At 43.4% G+C, this 20,206-nt stretch overlaps 1 pseudogene; it reads left to right on the top strand.

The window, feature by feature from the left end:
• Positions 1 to 3,671: 3,671 nt before the first annotated feature.
• LOC131758341 (ragulator complex protein LAMTOR5 pseudogene) lies at positions 3,672 to 3,944 on the top strand (annotated as a pseudogene).
• The last annotated feature ends 16,262 nt before the right edge of the window (positions 3,945 to 20,206 follow it).

Genomic DNA, 20,206 nt, shown 5'->3' with positions numbered 1-20,206 from the left:
AGGCTGAGCTGGGCAGTTCTTGCTTTACCAATCTTGGCTAGTGTTACAAGCTGAATTGAGTGATTTCCCCCCACGTGGCCACTCAAATGCATATTTGCATATGACTGGTGTCCTTGTAAGAAGAGAAAATTTGGACAGGGATGCATACAGAGGGAAGATGATGTGAAGATACAGGGAGAACACTATGTCAACATGAAGACAGCTATCTACAACCCAGGGGGAGAGGCCTACAACAGATTCTTGCCTCAGAGCCCTCGAAAGGAACCAACCCTGCTAACTTTGACCTCAGACCTTTAGCCTCCAGGACTTTGAGAAAATAAATTTCTGTTGTTTCAGCCACCCAGTCTGTGGTACTTTGCATTAAAAAATAAAATTGAAGCAGAGTTGATGTACAATATTATGGTAGTTTCATGTGTACAACGTAGTGATTTGACACTTAAATACATTACAAAGTGATCACCATGATAAGTCAAGTCTAATCCCATACAGAGTTATTACAATATTATTGACTATTTTCCTTTTGCTGCATATTATATCCCCATGATTCATTTATTTTATAAATGGAAATTTGTACCTCTCAATCCCCTTCACCTATTTTTACCTAACCCCTCTACCTCCGTCCCCTCTGGCAACTACTAATTTGTTCTCTGCATCTATGAATCTGTCTCTGTTTTGTTTGTTACATTTTTTTAGATTCCACATATGAGTGAAATTACACAGTATTTGTGTTTCTCTGACTTACTTAATATAAACCCTCCAGGTCCATTCCTGTTGTTGCAAATGGAAAGATTTCATTCTTTCTTTATGGCTGAGTTATATTCCAGTGTGTGTGTGTGTGTGTGTGTGTGTGTGTGTGTGTGTGTGTGTGTGTATGTATAAGCCCTAGCAGACTAATACAGCTGGACTTTCTCATGCATCTGCAGGCAGCTGGTGGATTGGCCAGGCCAGCTGATTCTGATTATGATGGCTTCCGCTGAGGTGTCTGAAAGAACTGGGGTCTCTCTCACTGTGTTCTCACCCTCCAGCAGGCTAGCCAAGTTTGTTCACATGGCATTTGCAAGTTTCTCAGAGAGTAAGAATGAAGCTATAAGGCCTTTTGAAATAGAGACTTAGAACTGGCACACTATCACTCTTGCCGTATTCTATTGAGCACAACAAGTTCTAGGGCCAGCACAGATTCAACAGTTAGGAAATGGACTCCACTTCTTGGTGGAAGGAGGTACAGGGTCTCGTGGTCATTTCTGCCATTTACCACAATAGCCATTTGACACTGTGGCACAAAAGCTTTCCCACACATCAGAAGTGTAGGCCAACATTACGCTCCAATATCAATTCTGGAAACCTCTTGAACAGAACTTTCCATCAAGATTATATTGAGGCCAATATCCAAAAAATAAGGACTAGGTTGTTAAACATCATAGATGTTTTTGAGTACATTCTATCCCCATAAACCAAGTTCGTTTCAAGTAGATGCTAACATACAAGACTGGATCCCTGATTAAAAAAAAAAAAAGAAAATTAAATCTCTATCCAACAGGCTGGTTATTAGATCTTAATTTTTATAGCTGGAATTAAGCAATTAAAGGGATTATAGGAAGTCATTACTTGCTGAAACCTGCCTTTCCCCAGTTTAGGTTTTTTTTTTTTTTTTTTTTTTTTTTTTGTGGTACGCGGGCCTCTCACTGTTGTGGCCTCTCCCGTTGCGGAGCACAGGCTCCGGACGCGCAGGCTCAGCGGCCATGGCTCACGGGCTTAGTTGCTCCGCGGCATGTGGGATCTTCCCGGACCAGGGCACGAACCCGTGTCTCCTGCATCGGCAGGCGGATTCTCAACCACTGCGCCACCAGGGAAGCCCCAGTTTAGGTTTTTGAAACAGAGTTCATCAGCTTTGTTTTATAACTCAATGGCCTATCTGGACTCTTTAGTATTACCTTTTTTTTTTTTTTTTTTTTTTTTTGCGGTACGCGGGCCTCTCACTGTTGCGGCCTCTCCCGCTGCGGAGCGCAGGCTCCGGACGCGCAGGCTCAGCGGCCATGGCTCACGGGCCCAGCCGCTCCGCGGCACGTGGGATCCTCCCGGACCGGGGCACGAACCCGTGTCCCCTGCATCGGCAGGCGGACTCTCAACCACTGCGCCACCAGGGAAGCCCCAGTATTACCTTCTTAAGTGTATTCCTTTGATTGATAATTATTTAATGCATTTACTTATGAAATAAATAACGGCAAGGGCCTTATTACTTGCAAGGTCCCAGTAACACATCAGTGAACAAAGTATACATGATCTTTGCTCTTGTAGAACTTTACTAAAGTAGAAGAAGACATTAAGTCAATAAAAGAACACATACAAACATAATTAAAATTGTAAAATTTTATATAAATATACATAAAGTGTGTAATAAAGTATTACTCATTCAATAAATATGTATTGAGTGGCTTACTATGAGCCAGTTAATGTTCTAGGCACCGAGAATACCAATGTGAACGAGTCAGAGACACCTCTTTTTTTTAAATGGAGCTCACTTTCAGCCCCAAAGACCAATAAGTTAATTAATTACAAATAAACAAAGACGTAACAATAACTTGTGATAAACGTTATGGGAAAACAAACGAACAAAGAAAGGGACAAAAGGGAGGCCATCTTTAGAGGCTGTGAGCTGATAAGATTTCCATAGAGAAGGTGATATTTCAGCTGAGATCCGAAGATGAAAGAAGCTGTCATTTTAGGAAGAGGTAGAAAATTCCCAGGGAGAGGAAACAGGAAGTGCAAAGTCTTGAGGGTGAAAGATCATGACCGGATGGAGTAGGAACCTTAATGGAAATCCAATGACCAGATCTGTCGGCGGCTGGGGGTGGGGGGCGGGCGGTGGCAGGAGCCAGATCATGGGGCTTTCATGGGGCAGCAAGAGAAGTGGGGATTTTATTCTAATGAAGTGGGAAGCCCCTGAAGGATTTTAAGCAGAGAGTGATCTGACCTATTCTAATAGTCTGCTGCTGTGTGGAGAATGGATTGAAAGGATTAGAAGTAACAGTAGTGAGACCAGTGATGCAGCTGCTACAGTAGTCTAGGTGAAGGCTGATGGCAGCCCAGAAGGGAGGAATAGAGGAGCAAGGAGCATTTTAACAGGAGTGAGGTAGAGCAGGAGGGTCAAGGCTTCCCTACGTAAGGCTAATGCAAGGTGAGACCCACGGCTGGAAGGTAAGGAGACGCCTTCATTCACACAGCGAAAGCAGGATTAAATTAAGACCTAAAGAAGACTTAAATTCTGAAAAGACTATCGTTTCTCTCTTCCCCAAGACACATGTAATAGCGATGTAATTCAAAAGCGAAACAGGACTAAACCACAAAACAGGTGGAAGCAAGTTCCACCAGATTCACAGTTTTTCCACCACGACTAGGTTAGTGTTTTCACTTTTGAAATTTCGAATACTGAATAATTTCAAGATAGTTTTGCTGATCTAGATCTGCTGAGCCTTTTCGTTTCATCTAGCCTTTAACAAAGGCCCTGAGAAGGGAAAGTGTTTGGAGCGTTTTTGACTGAAAGTAGACTGCCTCCTATTGATGGATCTGCAGACCATGCAGTGACCTGCAAGCTAAACTGGGGACTGGAACTTCAGAACAAAGAAGGAGAAGGTGACACACCTTGGGGTCCTGCCCAGGGGGCGGACAGCAGGATGGAGGCAACCTTGGAGTAGCACCTGGAGGACACAGTGAAGAATCCATCCACTGTTAGAGTCCCGTGCACAGGTTCACAAGGACTCGATCTGGGCTGCTGCAGAACCCTGTCAGATGAGCATGATGGGGCAATATTTGTTCTAGCCCAGCAAGCAGCTAAGTTGACCTTGGCCCCCACTGATATTCCTATGGTGTGTCTAGAATCAGGGAACATTATCATGATCTAGAAACGCGATGGCATTACAACGGCAGTGCACAAAACGGCCTCTTGACATTTCGTATCCTTTCCCCAGCAGCCTGTCACAGGGACTCAATCATACATTGTGTTAATTATCTTATAGAACTAGGAGAGTTCCAGTAGTTAGGCCAGTCATGGAATGTGCATTGGACACTTTTCCATTAATTTTAGAGTAAGCTGCTTTTGGACATTCTATGGATTGACTTATCAAAATACTAGTTAAGAAAATAGCTTTTTTTTGGTCCAATGAGCTGGAGATCACAGATTCTTGGCTCTTGTCCCACACAGCTACCAATAAGCCATGTATGACCTTGGTTATGTCTCTTCATTTCTCCAGCCAATGAATGAGAGTTTGGAAATTTCTTTCTAAATCTAAAACCCTCTCTTTGTTCTTTTCTTTTTTTAAAAACATCTTTATTGGAGTATAATTGCTTTACAATGGTGTCTTAGTTTCTGCTTTACAACAAAGTGAATCAGTTATACATATACATATGTTCCCATATCTCTTCCCTCTTGCATCTCCCTCCCACCCTCCCTATCCCACCCCTCTAGGTGGTCACAAAGCACCGAGCTGATCTCCCTGTGCTATGCGGCTCTTTCCCACTAGCTATCGATTTTACATTTGGTAGTGTATACATGTCCATGCCACACTTTGTCCCAGGTTACCCTTCCCCCTCCCTGTGTCCTCAAGTCCATTCTCTAGTAGGTCTGTGTCTTTATTTCCGTCCTGCCCCTAGGTTCTTCAGAACCATATATATTTTTTTGGTTCCATATATGTATGTGTTGGCGTACGGCATTAGCATGTTTTGAAGGTATAGGTCACTTTGTAGAGAGAATTTTGTTATGTTTAATAAATCTGGTTAGAAGGTGGGAAAAAGAACAAAGAAGGCTATATTAGAGACCAAGAGAGGAGCAGGGAAGTTCAGACTGGACCTGACTGCACTGACCCCAGGGAGAAATGGGTGTGGCTAGATTACAGGTGCTGATGGCAGTGGCAGAAAAATTTTCTGTCAGTTAAAAGTCAGGTCAGATGATTCCGGAGGCCAGTTCTGATCAGATAATGAATACCTTAGCTACTCTACTATTTTTTTAAAATACACTTATTTGTATACCATTTCTCTATTTTGAGTGGAGCAAAGCAGAGTTGAGAGTTACTTTAGTTGGTGTGAATAAAATGTCAGAGGCAATGTATCGGTCTAGTGACTTCTTCTTCAAAAGAATTGAAAAATGTCATCATTTTTATATTTGGAAATTCACTCTCACTTTGTTCTGTTTTGATCTGTATGGTTTGCCTTGAAGATAATACTGTAGTTACCCTGGCCTGTATGTCTTGCGGTGGCTTTTAACCAAACCCATTAAAATTCTGACCTGTAATAATTCACTTTTGACTGTACCAACTTATTTTTTCTTTCTACATTTTTATTTTCCTTGACTCTCTTATTAAGCGATAAGCTCCTTTTCAATGTTTGAATTATCCAATTCTTTGGTCCACAGGTTTCAGAAACTTGAAGTGAGGAACCCATTCATCTTTGTATCTTGAGCAAAAGGACAGTGCATGAAACAAAACAGATGCCCAGTCTGCTTGTGGAATGGAATTTGGACAGTCCTGCCCTCAGGGAGATTGTGGATGACCTGCGGAGTCAGCAGCATCAAAAATGACACAGTGCTGTTGTAAGTGGAACAAGGGAAGCACGTCATGATACAGAAGTAGAAGAGAGAAAGAGAGTAAGATGAGTTATGCACGAAAGTGTCAGGGAGAGTATGAAAGGGGAGGGGATTCCAGGGGAGCAGCAGGGGAAGGACACCCAGGTGGAGGAAACACCATGCAAAGCAGAAGCAAGAAATATCCAGAGATTATAAAGTTCCACAATTCTTAAATGGGCTAAAATGTGCTGAAGGCAGCACATATAGAAGGAGACAAAGTCTAGAGATAAGCAGGAGCAAAAACATCCAAGGCTTTGTAGGTCATGTTATGGAGTTTGGACCTGGTTTGGCAGGCTGTGAGGCAGGGGGCAGGGAAAGGTCTTAGTGTGGATAAGCTGAGTCTCAGTAACATGACATTGCTAAGTCTCACAGCAATAGGATCAGACTTGCATTCTGCAAAGAGCACTCCGACTGTGTCACTGGAGTGAGTTCAAGTGCACCGGTGGATTGACTTGGTAAGGTGCTGTGACAATGAAGCAGATGTGAGAGGACTAGAACCTTCAGGAAAGCAGACGCCATGGAAATGAAGAGGCCAGGTCAATTCAAGAGATTTATAAGATGACGCAAGACTTGATGACTAGATATGAGGATCTGGGGAGAGGGAGATAACAGATTCATGGCTTAAGAGACAGGTAAATGATGGTGCTACCTACCAAGGTAGGGAATACAGGACTGTTTGTGGGGGAATGGGGCAAGTTGATAGTAAAGGGGACAAATCAATCCTTTGGGTCATTTTGAGTGTGGGGTAACTGCGGACGTTTAAAGTAGAGGACACTGCACCTCAGTGTCCTTGCATAACTGCCCAGACAAAGGCAGTTTTTCACAAATATTTTTAATAACCTTCATGCCTTTGTTATCCCTGTATAGCACCCTCTATATTGCATTGTTATTCACTTCACTTTTTAGAAAATGTGCATTTTCTCCTGTGCTTTCCATCCCCATTAATGGTGACATGTTCTCACCACTTAGCCAAACTCATCACCTCAGAGTCGACCTCAATTCTTCTGTCTTTCTTACTAGTCACATCCAACATGTCACTCAGAATGTTCCTAATCACTCTCCTCCTCTCCTCTTTCTGGTCACTGTTTGGTCCAGCATACCTGTCCACTGCCATATACACCTATATCCCCAGGCCTCCCCAGTCAGTTTCTTTCTCCAGACTCTTGGAGTGATTTTCTAATTGTTATTTCTGCCTCTAAGATTTGCCCTGGAAAATTACCCATCACTCACACTATTGCCAGAGCAACCTTTCTGTAACCAAGTCTACTCATATCACTTCGTTACTTAGAAATATCAATAGCTCTTCAATCCCTAAATGGTTATGTACAAACACCTTGTTATCTCATAATTTGGCCCAAACTTATTTTCTAGACATAGCAAATTATTCTTTACTTCACAAATGATACCTAAATTGACTTTAAACATTGTAAGTCAAAGGCACTCTGATATATTAGTTTTATGACTCTGTATTATTTCAGGTAGGTGTTGGACAGGTGAAAGAGGGACTCTGTCTCACTCCACCACCACGGACACAGATACACACACACACGCGCACGCGCGCGCGCACACACACACACACACACACACACACACACACACACTGTTAGATTCAGTTCCAAAACTAATTCACCAAGGATACTGTTATGGGTTGAATTATATTACACTGAAAATGTATGTTTGAAGTCCTAATCCCTGGTACCTAGGAATGTGACCCTATGTGGAAACTGGTCTTTGCAGGTGGGATCAAGTTAAGATGAGGCCATTAGGGTGGGCTCTAATCCAATATAAACGATGTCCTTATGAAAAGGTGAAATTTGGACAACAGTCGCAAAGGGAGAATGCTACATGATGATGGAGGCCCTGTAGCTACAAGACAAGGAATGCCAAGGATTGATGGCCACCAAAGAGGCAAAGCAGGATTCTCCCCTTCCAGTTTCAGAGCGAGCATGGGACTGCCAACATCTTGGTGTCAGACTTCTAGTCTCCAGAACTGTGGGATGATATAGTTCTGTTGTTTTAAGGACCTGGTTTGTGGTAGTTTTTGAAGGCAGCCCTGGGGAGTTAATTCAGATTCGAGATTTCACAGGATGCAGAGTGGCCACAAAGCCTAGCTTCTCCCAGCCTCTAGCATTTCTGGTGGGCACAGCTGCTCTGGTGGCCACAGCTGCTCTGGCGGCACTGTCCCTGCATGGCAGAGGTTCCTTGGATCTGAAAAAAGTGCCACCATTGCACTTTTATGTGTAAACTTACAGCACCATCCCTGAACAATGTACAAACTCTGGCCTTCTGTTCAAGAGAATGTTTACAAACGTGGCGTTCTGCTGGTTCTTGATCCAGATTCAACGTTGACAAAGCCACAACTTCATCCAAGGGGAGAAACGACGGTGAGTGTCAGGAATCTCTTAATCATATCTTTTCCTCTAGCTCCCTGGAAAGCCCATTTCCATGCAGACTCACTTTTTTTTTTTTTTTTTTTTTTTTCCGGTACGCGGGCCTCTCACTGTTGTGGCCTCTCCCTTTGCAGAGCACAGGCTCCAGACGCGCAGGTTCAGTGGCCATGGCTCATGGGCCCAGCCGCTCCGCGGCATGGGGACCGGGGCACGAACCCGTGTCCCCTGTATCGGCAGGCAGACTCTCAACCACTGCGCCACCAGGGAAGCCCCAGATTCACTTTTTGATAAAAACTGTAAAATGTTACCTAGTCTTATACTCAGAAAGCTACTCCTATTTGTCTTTTTTCAGCATTGTGATTTACTTTATCAAAGGCTTTTATATCTTATTTTTCTTTGTAGGTGGTATAGGGAGTGATTTTTGAGCAAAAGCAATGAAATCCTGACCTTACCTCAATAAGGACCTTGTGGTATTTTACTTGACCAACTTTATCAACTTTGTTCTATTTCATCTGCTTCCAGGATATGCTATGCTTTTTTTACATCTCCTGGCTTTTGCATGTGTCATTTTCCTCACCTAGAACATATGCCTGATTCATTTCCAACTAAAGAATGCCATCACTTCGCTAATTATCATAATCAACACTGTCCTGGGTACTACACAGACATGCTCCCATTCGTATCCACAAACTTGTGATTTAGACTGAGAGAGGTTAGAGTGACGAGGAGGTGGCATTAGAACCTGGCTCTTTCAGATCACAGAAACAATGTTCCTGTTGCCTAGCCTCTTGCCAAGTCAGAAATCTTCCTTAACTTTCCTAGCCAAATATTCACTTTCTCCTCCAAGTTCCTGGAGAGTTTTGTACTTACTTTTATTGTTATAAGTCATGAGAGTTTATATTTTAATTACTTATTTGGGTTTGTAGCCCCAGTTGGTTGAATTCCACAAGACAAGAAATGGCTTTTTGCCTACCTGCTTTAATCATGGCTCATAATAGATGCCCTCCAAATATTTGCTGAATGGATTAGAGCATGCTGAATAAATGTACACACGGATTATAAAGTCACAGCATCTTCTATTTGACTGTGAACTTCTAGAAGACAGAGACCTTGCCTTTTAAAATTTTGAATCCCCAAAGTTGAATAAAAGTCTGTTGGCAGAATGAATGATTTAGTCAATGAATGATTTGGCTGAATGAATGATTATAGGTGACTAGAAGCCCAGCATGTGGCAGTTTTCCCTCCATGCTTTATAAGATTTAGGAGCAGGACTTCCCTGGTAGTGCAGTGGTTAAGAATCTGCCTGCCAATGCAGGGGACACAGGTTCAAGCTCTGGTCCAGGAAGATCCCACATGCTGTGGAGCAACTAAGCCCATGAGCCACAACTACTGAGCCCGTGCGCCACAACTACTGAAGCCTGCAAGCCTAGAAGCCCGTGCTCCACAACAAGAGAAGCCACCACAACCAAGGGTAGCCCTTGCTTGTCACAACTAGAGAAAGCCCACAAACAGCAGTGAAGACCCAAAACAGTCAAAAATAAATAAATAAATAAAATTTTTAAAAAAAAAGATTTAGGAGCAAGTGATAAAAGATCATACAAAAAGGCAAAAATTTTTCTAATCTCTGTTAATCTCAGATTGAATGCAGCTAATCCAGCTTCATGATGGGGACTACAATCTGATTTTAAGATGAAGAAAATGAAAGTACTAAAATTGAGGAACAATTTCATTACTTCATTCATTTATTCATTCATTCACTTACACTTGGGAATTGAAAAAGCACCCGAAAGCTGAGTAATTCACAGCCTTCTTTTTTTTTTTTTTCCAATTGTTGGAAGTTTGAGCTTGGGAAGCCAATTGAACTGAATCCCAAAGACAGCCACTGTGGTAAGATGCCTTTGGGACCATCCATGACATATAATGGAGTATGGGGCTTATAAATTAGAACAGTGGTTCTCGAATTGTGGCCTGGCAACCCATGGGAGTCCCCAAGAGCTTTTCAGGGAGTTACAGATCAGAATTATTAAGACAATACTGATCTCTTATCTGCCTTTTAAATTCCCATTCAGTGGACTTTCCCAGGCACTACATGGTATGTGGTATAACACCAGACTGAATGTAGAAGTCAGTATGCAAATCTAGTTATCTTCTATTAAGTCAAACATTAAAAAGATTTGCAAAACCATAAGACAACGCTTCACTTCACTATTTTTTGGAACCAGTTATTTCTCATTAAATGATGTCATTTATGTTAATATTTAATGGTGTATAGCAGTTATTTTAAGATAAATACTTACAAACATTTTCTCAGTTTTACTTTTGAACATGGTAAATGTTGATAGATATAACCCACATAAACAAAAGTATGTTGGAGTCCTCAATAATTTTAAGACTGTAAAACTCATCTGAGACCAAAAATGTGAGAACCACTGACTTAGACAAACATGGACTCATAAGAAGTTTCGGACCCACTGCCCTCTCAGGAAGCATTGCCTAGAGTGTGCTTCCTTCTAGCTGGTGTGTAGGTGGGGTGTGAAGGCAGAAGGTGAATCATTTACAAGGATCTGGACACCCACCCCCTTCACTACTTCATTCCTCTGAACCTACTCTCTCCACAAGGGCAATGCTATTTCTGCTTCACCAGGGATCTGCAACTGGAACCAGATATTTACTCTCTGGTCCGAGGCCAAACTTTGACGTCCATTCTCCCTACAGCAAGTCCCTCAAAGCCATCTTCTTCCAGCACCAGGGAGACTCAACTCCTACAGAAAATCTGTTCAAGGGCGAGTCATTACAATCAGCTCCTGGAGAGTGTGCTAATTATGTACTTTCTGAAATGTTCTCTCAATAAACGAGCCATTCAGTGATGAGGAAAAATAAAATAACTCTTAATCACAGTTGCAGAATTTCTAATAAAAATCTATAATTAAAAAAGAAATTGATCCTCAAGCATTTTCACTTTTATTAAATTGCTAGAAAACAAAGTCGTGTTCACCTCTGGTCTTATAGGAAGGAGCCTAGCAATGAGTATGCATCCATTCAAGAAATAATGATGGGGACTTCCCTGGTGGTCCAGAGGGTAAGACTCTGTGCTCCCAATGCAGGGGGCCTGGGTTTGATCCCTGGTCTGGGAACTAGATCCCATGTGCATGCCACAATTAAGAAGCCTGCATGCCGCAACTAAGACCCGTTGCAGCCTAAATAAATAAATATTAAAAAAAAAAAAAAGAAATAATGATGGACCACCCATTCTGTGTTAGGGATACTGGGAATGTTTGCAAATACCTGGCTGAGAAGATACTGTGTATCCTATGGCCAGCCCCTGATAAGTAGTTACAGAAACTTGGCCTTTATAAAATGAAATAGAGATCAGAACAAACGTAGGAACCTGTTTTAAATGGACCACATTGACAATTAAATTGGTGGTTTACTCCCAATTCGGGTCTCCAAAGGGAAGGTGGACATGTAAATTGCCAAGTCGGTAACAAAGAATAGCATGGTCAGAGAAAAGGAGAGGGTCACGTAGCTTAGGTTAATCTGTGGTGATCCCGATTGGCCAGATCATGAAATAAACAGTGACATCTGACAGTGTGCTAAGACAGAAGACTACGAAGTCTTGTTTCACCGGCTTCTTCATGCAACATGCTGGCTTGATATAGGCCTGGAGATGATTTATTATTTGCTTTCTTTGAGCAGATGATTCTGCCTGGCATTATGGCATCCAATGAGCTCACTTAGCAGCACACTGTTTACACAGACTGAGCAAAATCTGAAAAACAACTTGACCCTCTGAAGTACTGAAACTAAATAGGGATCTCAGTTACTCTTCTTTCAGGGAAATGTTATTGCTGGATGATTAAATGAAACCTTTTGTGTCTGGAGGACTTTCTGAGAGGAAGCATCAGTTACAGACAGTCTGGGTTTGGGAAATAGGACAACTTTATATCTCCACTGAAGTCCTAATGGCTTTAGTTCCTCTTGAATGGTTACATGGAAAGATAAATATAGTTCAAGCCAGGTTTTTCCTGTTTAAATGACAGGGTGTGCAAATAATAGCCCATATCCACATGGCACAATACTCTAAAAGAGCCAAATGAAAAACAATAATAACAGTCAAGTTGTCTTTATCTATCTTTCATTACTTTGGAAGTTGTCACTATGTCTAATACAATTAACATATTAATAACAACGACATAAACAACAAATGGAACAAACCAATAACAGAACTCAGCTACTATTAACAAACAGTTTATGATATCCCAGTGTAACTGAAAGTGCAGTCTGGCTGCTTGTCACTCAAAAGCCAATAGAGAGGCAAGGTTGGTGGAAAGGGAAGTCTGCTTTATTTTGGATGCCGGCAGCTGGGGCGGGGAGGGTGGACGCCTGTCCAAAGGCTGACTCCCCGCTTCCTACAACCAGTGGGCAAGAACTTTTATAGACGGAGGGAGGGGGCTACATGCAGAAACAGTACAGTCGGCTCTGACAGTCGTCTTGAAATTGGTCACTGGTAGTCTGACCAGCATCATCTTGATGGCTTCAGGTACGGTTAATCTTCAGGTCGGTTTGTTTCCATTTCTTTGAGGCCAGTTCTCGGAATTGTGGCAGCTTATGTCATGGCTACAGCCTGCTCATCACGTACTTAACTTCTTCCACCTGGTGCGGGTGGATATGGCTCAGAATATTACCTGTATCCCTTAAAGAGGAACTAAAGGTCCTTGACTATGTTTAATGACTAAACTATTATTATTTGGTCTCCTTTGACTGTTTTCCTTTGTTTCTCTATTTTTTCACTTCTCTGATTAAACTTATTCTTTGGCTAAAGTTTTTCCACAGACAAAAGGCAGGCTGAGGACATGCGGGGCATAGACCACAGGGTCCTGCTCCATTTCACTAGATATTACTAGATAGGCATGGGTGTTCTTTTTAAATTTATAGCTAGGGCTGCCATTTATAGAGCTGTTGCTAAGTGCTATTTCCATTTGTTGGGCATTCGGCAACTGAATGTCAAAACAGCCAACACATCTCTAGTTACTGTACCCAAGGTTGTCGTATGGGATGGAATTATTTCCCAGCATTCCAGAACAATGTTGCCTACTGGGTGGAAGTTATACTTGAGTGGGGATGTAACGTCCTTCTTTTATTAATGGACTTCTACTGAATGATTACCTCGAAGAAGAACTCATCTGGGCTGCATAGGAGTTTACAGTTTAATCCTAAAACAGGTACATAAACATAGGATTATAAAACGGCTTGATAAAAGCTGTGACACAGGCAAAGCCTCAGCCAGATGCTAGCATTAGGGAAACAGGCTTAGGGGCAGGCCCAGGGGTGTGTGAACATCCAGAGCAGGAGCACACACAAAGGTAAGTGTATTTGCTTCTCCTGCTATCTCTCCCCTCACATTCAGCTCCAATACTGCATACAGGAAAGCGTCGTGGTCTCTCAGCTTCTAATCCTTAAAATCATCTTCTTCTTCCACAAAAATTTTCCATCAGGTTACAAGCATGTCTTAGTCCTTGAACCTCCAAACCAGTTGAGACACTATGGAGCTCTTAGCGTTACTGGAGTGGCCACAGCAGAAGGAGGCAAGGCTGCCCTCTGGGGTCTTTCCACTCTAAGTGTGATTCACCTGGGAGCTTATGAAAAATGCAGTGCAGCATCTCAGCCTCCTCCCAGACCTACCGAGTCAGAACCTGCATTTGAACAAGCTCCTCGGGTGAGCAGATGCACTGGTCTAGGGCTGCCTAGGAGGCCAGTGTATTCCTTCAGTATGGACACCTCCCAAGGAAAGCTACAGAATTCAGCCTGACTTGCTGGAAAGCCACATTAAAGATTTGAGACTTTATAGTAAGTGCAGTGGGAAGGCCTTGGAGGTAGAAATGTTTGGGGATTTTTTTTTTTTTTTTTTTTTTTTTTTTTTTTTTTTTGCGGTACATGGGCCTCTCACTGCTGCGGCCTCTTCCATTGTGGAGCACAGGCTCCGGACGCGCAGGCTCAGCGGCCATGGCTCACGGGCCCAGCCGCTCCGCAGCATGTGGGATCTTCCCGGACCGGGGCACGAACCCACGTCCCCTGCAACTGCAGGCGGACTCTCAACCACTGCGCCACCAGGGAAGCCCCTGTTTGGGGATTTTTTATAGGCCCTATGCACTCTGACTTTTGGAGGCTCCACTTCCACAGCATATTAAGCAAATATATTGGCATCACGAAAATGCAGACATATGTTTTTTGAAAAAAATTTAATAATTTTTAAAGTTGTGTTTTTATATGGCTAAATTATTCCTTTTCTTTTCTGCTTTAAAATTGATAATATATATGCATATACATACAAATATACACATATACTCACACGTACACTTGAATTGCTAGTTAGCATAATGTCATCCTTTGTAGATACTTAATTCAACACTTTGTATTTTTCTCTTTTGTAGCACGGGGGGCAATGATTTTTTTCCAGGTCCCATATAATTCCACAGGTCCTTGCTAACATACGGCTGTAAGCACTGTGGCTACATGCCTATTAGATTAATGGGCTTTGAGCAGAGAAGTGACAAAGTCTGCTTTATGTTCTAAAAAGATCACTTTGACAACATGTAGGGAATGGGCTGGGGCTTGGTGTGGGAGCAGGAGTGGCCGCTGAGAAACGATGAGGTGACTCTCTCGGCAGCTCAGGCAAGAGAAGATGTTGACGGTGGTGATGGAGAGAATCTCCTGAATATTAGAGAGATGAGTGTGGCAGAATTTTCAGGACCTTGGGACACATTTCTTATGGGGAGTGAGGGAGAGAAGGAGAAAGGCATGACTCCCTAAATTCCAAACTAAGAAATCTAACTGGAAAACAGCTTATTCGTATAAGAGACACCGAAGGAGTCATTAGTTCTTGGGGACAAGATGTTCCTTTACTTTTGGACATGTTGATATCGAGTGACCTGTATCTTGGTCCCTGAGTGGAAATATCACAAAGGTAGCTGAACAAGCTATTCCGGATCACGGAAGAGAAGAGCCATGTGGAAATGGAGATTCGGGAGTCACCAGCACGCAAATAGGGATGGAAACGAGGGGTTCTCTATGTTTCTCCGTCTTTACTGCAGAACTGAAAGGGGGCACTACTTTTAAGAGGTTGGTCCCTGACAAAGAGGAGAGACAACCTTGCTTAGGGGAGCAAGGACTTTCAACATTTACGTTTAGAGACAGAGTCATTGGCAAGGGAGACTGGGAAGGCGGGTCTACTGTTGTGAAGAAGGAAAGAAACTTGGGAGAATACACGGTCACTGAGGCCACTCCTGTGAGAAGTACCTGCATTCAATGCTGCTGAGAGGTCAACTAAGACACACGTATTTCTAAGGAAACTAGAAATTGGTGACCTCTGGGAAAGTATCTTCGGTAAAGTGGTGGGAAGCCAGATTACTGAGTGCGGTAGGCAAAATGACAGCTCCCCCCAAATACACGCCCTAATCTCTAGAACCTGTGAAGATATTACACTTGCAAAACAGGACTCTGCAGATGTGATTAAGGTAGGGATCTTGAGATGACGAGATTATCCTGGATTATCTGGGCGGGCCGAATGTAATGACAAGGGTCCTTATAAGTGAAAGAGGGAGCCAGAAAGGTCAGAGTCAGAGAGAGCTTTGAAGATGCTAAGATGCCGGGCCTTGAAGATGGAGGGGACCACGAGCCAAGGAACATAAACTTCCAGAAGTCGCAAGAGGCCAGGCAACAGATTCTCTTCCACCGCCTCCAGAAGGAACACGGCCCTGATGACACCTTGATTTTAGCCCAGTGAGACCCATTTCAGAGTTCTGACCTCAAACCGGGTAGCTTAACAACCACCCAGGAGCTTTACTGTCTCCCAGTTCTGGACGCTGGAAATTCGAAACCAAGGTGTTGGCAGGGTTCCTTCCTTCTGAGGGCTGTGAGGGAAGGGTCTGTTCCAGGCTTCTGTCTTTGGTTTGTAGATGGCCATCCCCCTGGGTCACTTTACGTCATCTTCCCTGTATGTGTGTCTGTCTCTGTGTCCAAATTTCTCCTTTTTATAAAGACATCAGTCATATTGCATTAGGGCCCACACTGTAGACCTCATATTAATTAACCCCATCTACAATGACCCTATTTCCAAATAAGGTCATGTTCTGAGGTACTGGGAGTTAGGACTTCAACATATGAATTTGGAGCGAGGGTGGGCGGACGACACACAATTCATTTCATGACAATCATTATTACTCTTTTCTCTGCAAAGAGTCAGTGAGGCTACCCGCCATGAGTAAGAGTGGTGAGAATAAGGTTTAAAGAAAGAGGAAAAAGTTGGCCATTTTTATTATAATAGAGAGAAAGATCTGACCAAGCAAATTCAGTAGGATTGCTAGGGAGTCTTTAGCAACCAGAAGTGGTTGGTATCAAGAATATACAGTGGCCAAAACCCCTAACTTTTTATTAGTGCCTCCAGGGCCCTATGCAATCTGACTCCAAGCTTTCCTCCACTGACTTATCCTGCAGCCCACTCCTCCAAGCTCACATGTTCCAGCCACCATGGACTTCTTCCTGCCCCTGCACCTCACCAAGCTCCTTGTGGCCTCCTGGCCTTTGCTTTTGCTCTTCTCTCTGCCCTGCATGCACTTCCCCTGGAGCATCCTATGGTAGGTTTCACTCAAATGCTCCCTCTTCAGGAAGGTCTCCTCTGACCACCTCTTGGAAGTCGTCTTCCAAATCCAACCTACATTCTGTTTTATAGTCTTTATAACACTTGTCAATATTGGAAAATATGTCTCTTAATTCTTTGCTTCTATTCTATCTCTCCTTCTCCAGAGTTTTTTCTTTTTGCCTTATTCTTTCCTTTGTTCAAATATTCTACTCCCATTCCCCTTCTCCCACAGAGGCAAACATTCCAATGTGCTAATTTTATATCTTTTTATTTGTATGTGTTTTTGCAAATTATTTTATGCATATTTTTGATTTATGCAGAGTATGGTGTTATATATATACATATCTCACATTTCTTTCATTTTTCTATTAGATACTATATATTTAAGGTATATCATTTTTCCTTGTGAATATCAAATCTGTTGTTCTAAGTACTGTATAATATTCTACGGCATATCTCCATGAACAATTTACATATCCATTCTCCTGGAAATGGATACCTAACTACCTTCCCTAACCACAATAACACAAAAGAACCTTCAATAAACATCCTTGTGCGTGTCCCCATAGGGACCTGTGTGAGAATTTTTCTGGGCTATATAGTATACTCAGAAGCAGAATTGCAAGTGAGCTGTACTTAATCTTTTTTTTTTTTTTGTGGTACATGGGCCTCTCACCGTTGTGGCCTCTCCCGCCGCAGAGCACAGGCTCCAGACACACAGGCTCAGTGGCCATGGCTCACGGGCCCAGCCGCTCCACGGCATGTGGGATCTTCCCGGACTGGGGCACGAACCCGTGTGCCCTGCATTGGCAGGCGGACTCTCAACCACTGTGCCACCAGGGAAGCCCTGTACTTAATCTTGAGTAAAGATGGCTCTCCAGAATGGCTTTACCAGTCTAATATAATACCATTGACCCAGATCTTAAGTTCCATGAGAACAGGGCTTATATTTACCTTGTTCCACTAGCACTCACTGTCCAAGCATAAGAAAAAGAAGATTAAAAAAGAAAAGAAAAGAAAAAGAAGGTGAAAAGGGGGATTCCTCCAGGACGGGGGCTTCATCTGGCTGCTGCAGAATACATCGTTGGGGAGAAATACCAAGAGTGTGAAATAATGGACTGCACACTAAACTGAGTAAGAAGCAGGGTAAAGACAGGGAGGAAGAAAACAGAGGGTCAAAGAACCAGAGGTCACTTTAAGGTCAAACACACATGAAGAGAAAATAACTGAGCAAATAAGCTTGAAGGATGGAAAGTTGTGGTCACAGAGTATAAGGGCTTATCTTAGCTTGGGTTCTCTAGGAAACAGAGCCTGAGACAAAGGTCACGTGCTAATTCTTAATGAGGGGGTGTTATCCTAAGGAAATAGGAGTGAGGGAGAAAGAGAAAATGATGGAGAGGAGAGAAAGCAGATTCAAGGTGATGCATTACCAGTCTGCCACAGCTTCTCTAGAAAATAAAGCTGGCTGCTGAGTCATGCTTGGGTAGCCAGAAGTACAGAACCATTGCATCTCTGAACAGCTCCTGGATGGGCAGGAAGGGTGAGCAATTACCTGCTGGCTTCTTCCTGGCTGTTGTCTCTCAATGGTCAGAGTCAGCTCCACAGCACATTAATTCCACTATATCTCTAGGGTGAGTTTTGGGCCCCTCCAGGCAGCAGCTAGGGAAGCCAGAACTTCTGTGGGTCCAGCCAGGTCAGACATGGGAGCTGGAACCACTGAAGCTCCCTCTCCAGTGGGTGTTATGGAGGCCATGCTGGTCTGGTCCTGACTCCAGAGGAGGCTGAGGTCGGTGACACCGTTCACTGGGGCTTTACAACCACTGGAAAGGCATGAGGCCCTGCTGAGACCACTGTGTCTAAGAAGAAAAGCAAAGGGCTAAAGCCTTGAGGGCAGGCAGAGCCAAGCTGTTCTGGGGTGCACAAGCCTCCATGATTTTAGAGGAGATTCCAGGTCTAACTATGGCAGTGAATGCCTGAAGCTGAGCAGACACGAAGATTAGTGGATACGAGGTCTAAGGAGTTGAGAGGCCAAAGTGCTGGATGGATGGTCCACATGGATTTTGAAATAGTACAGGATGTGGGGTGCCAAACACTGTGAGCCTAGTGCATAGTTAGTGCACATGGGCTACGCCCATAACTAGAAAAAAAAAAATCACTATTTAGGAATGTCAGTGCACTAGGGACTAAAACTCAGTATGTGCAGGTAGAAACAGAACATAAAATGTATTTGTATGTTGGTCTTTTGTAGTAAAATTTACTATTACCTGCTTGCTAATTAGGCAGATTATTAATTTCTAAATTGTGTCATTATTCCAAACAATTGTCTTTATTCCAGAAGGAAATCAAGAACACATTTCAAATTCTTTCTATAGAATTTCAGAAACTTAAATACAATTCTTCTAGGTAGTAAGTCATAACTCTTTCTATCCCTAGGATTTGGACCTTCAGTGGGTGCTGTGAGAGACACAGCCAGCAGAGATGAAATCAGATGTGAACCATGCCCTCCAGGTATTTATGGTCAAGTAGAGGAGATAAGCAATGTAGATAGATAACAATAATACAAAGTAGAATGTGATAAATACCACCAGAAGGGCTGAGATAAAGTGCAGCTCTGAAAAAAGGAAGTACACTGAGAAGTGATAATTGAAGCTATGAGGAGAGGTGGGTGGGGGGGTGGGGTGAGAGAGAGAGAGAGAGAGGGAGGAAAGGAGGAAGGAAGGGGCCAAGGACAGAATCCTGGGAAAATTTAGAATGAGTGGGAGTGGGGTAGAGGAGGAAGGTCTTTCAAGGAAAACGTGGGCAAGAGACTGGTCAATTCAAAATGGGAGGCACTTGTAGGCTCCAGCTGCTGCCTTGAAGGGCCGGGAGATTACCCGAATGCGAATGCGCTGTGAGTTAATGCGCACAGGGCTCACGGTCCATCCTCCTCCCCACCAGGGATCAGCAGGGAGGGATTTGGCAAATGAGAAGCCATTGTCCCCTTGGAGAGACGAAAGTGGAATGGAGAACTCAGCACTAGGCCCAGAAGATTGTGTGATGTGTGTAATGGGCTCCCATAGGTTTCTTACTCAAGTCTCTAGTATCTTGGCAAATAGTTTTTGTGCTTTTTGTTTGTTTTTTAAGAAAACAGAGACAGTGGATTAAAGAGTGGAATTGGGGGGGTTGTTTTTCGCATTATGAAAAGACTTCAGCTATGTATGTTCTGAAGATATAAGAGTTAAAACAACAATGTCCGGGCTTCCCTGGTGGCGCAGTGGTTGAGAGCCTGCCTGCCGATGCAGGGGACACAGGTTCAAGCCCTGGTCCGGGAAGATCCCACATGCCGCGGAGTGGCTGGGCCCGTGAGCCATGGCCGCTGAGCCTATGCGTCCGGAGCCTGTGCTCCGCAACGGGAGAGGCCACAACAGAGAGAGGCCCACATAATGCAAAACCCAAAAAAACCCCCCAAAAAACAAAAACAACGTCCCTGCTCTGATGTCCAGTAAAGGATGGAGACAAGCCGATGAGCCTTTGAGACTTGGGGCAGCACGCTCCTGTGGGGTCACAGAACCACCACTCTGCAGA

This window comes from Kogia breviceps, chromosome 6 (assembly GCF_026419965.1).
Source record: "Kogia breviceps isolate mKogBre1 chromosome 6, mKogBre1 haplotype 1, whole genome shotgun sequence".
NCBI classification, from domain to species: Eukaryota; Metazoa; Chordata; class Mammalia; order Artiodactyla; family Physeteridae; genus Kogia; species Kogia breviceps.
Note: the sequence above shows the minus strand (reverse complement) of the source record. Positions and strands in the feature narration are given on the sequence as shown.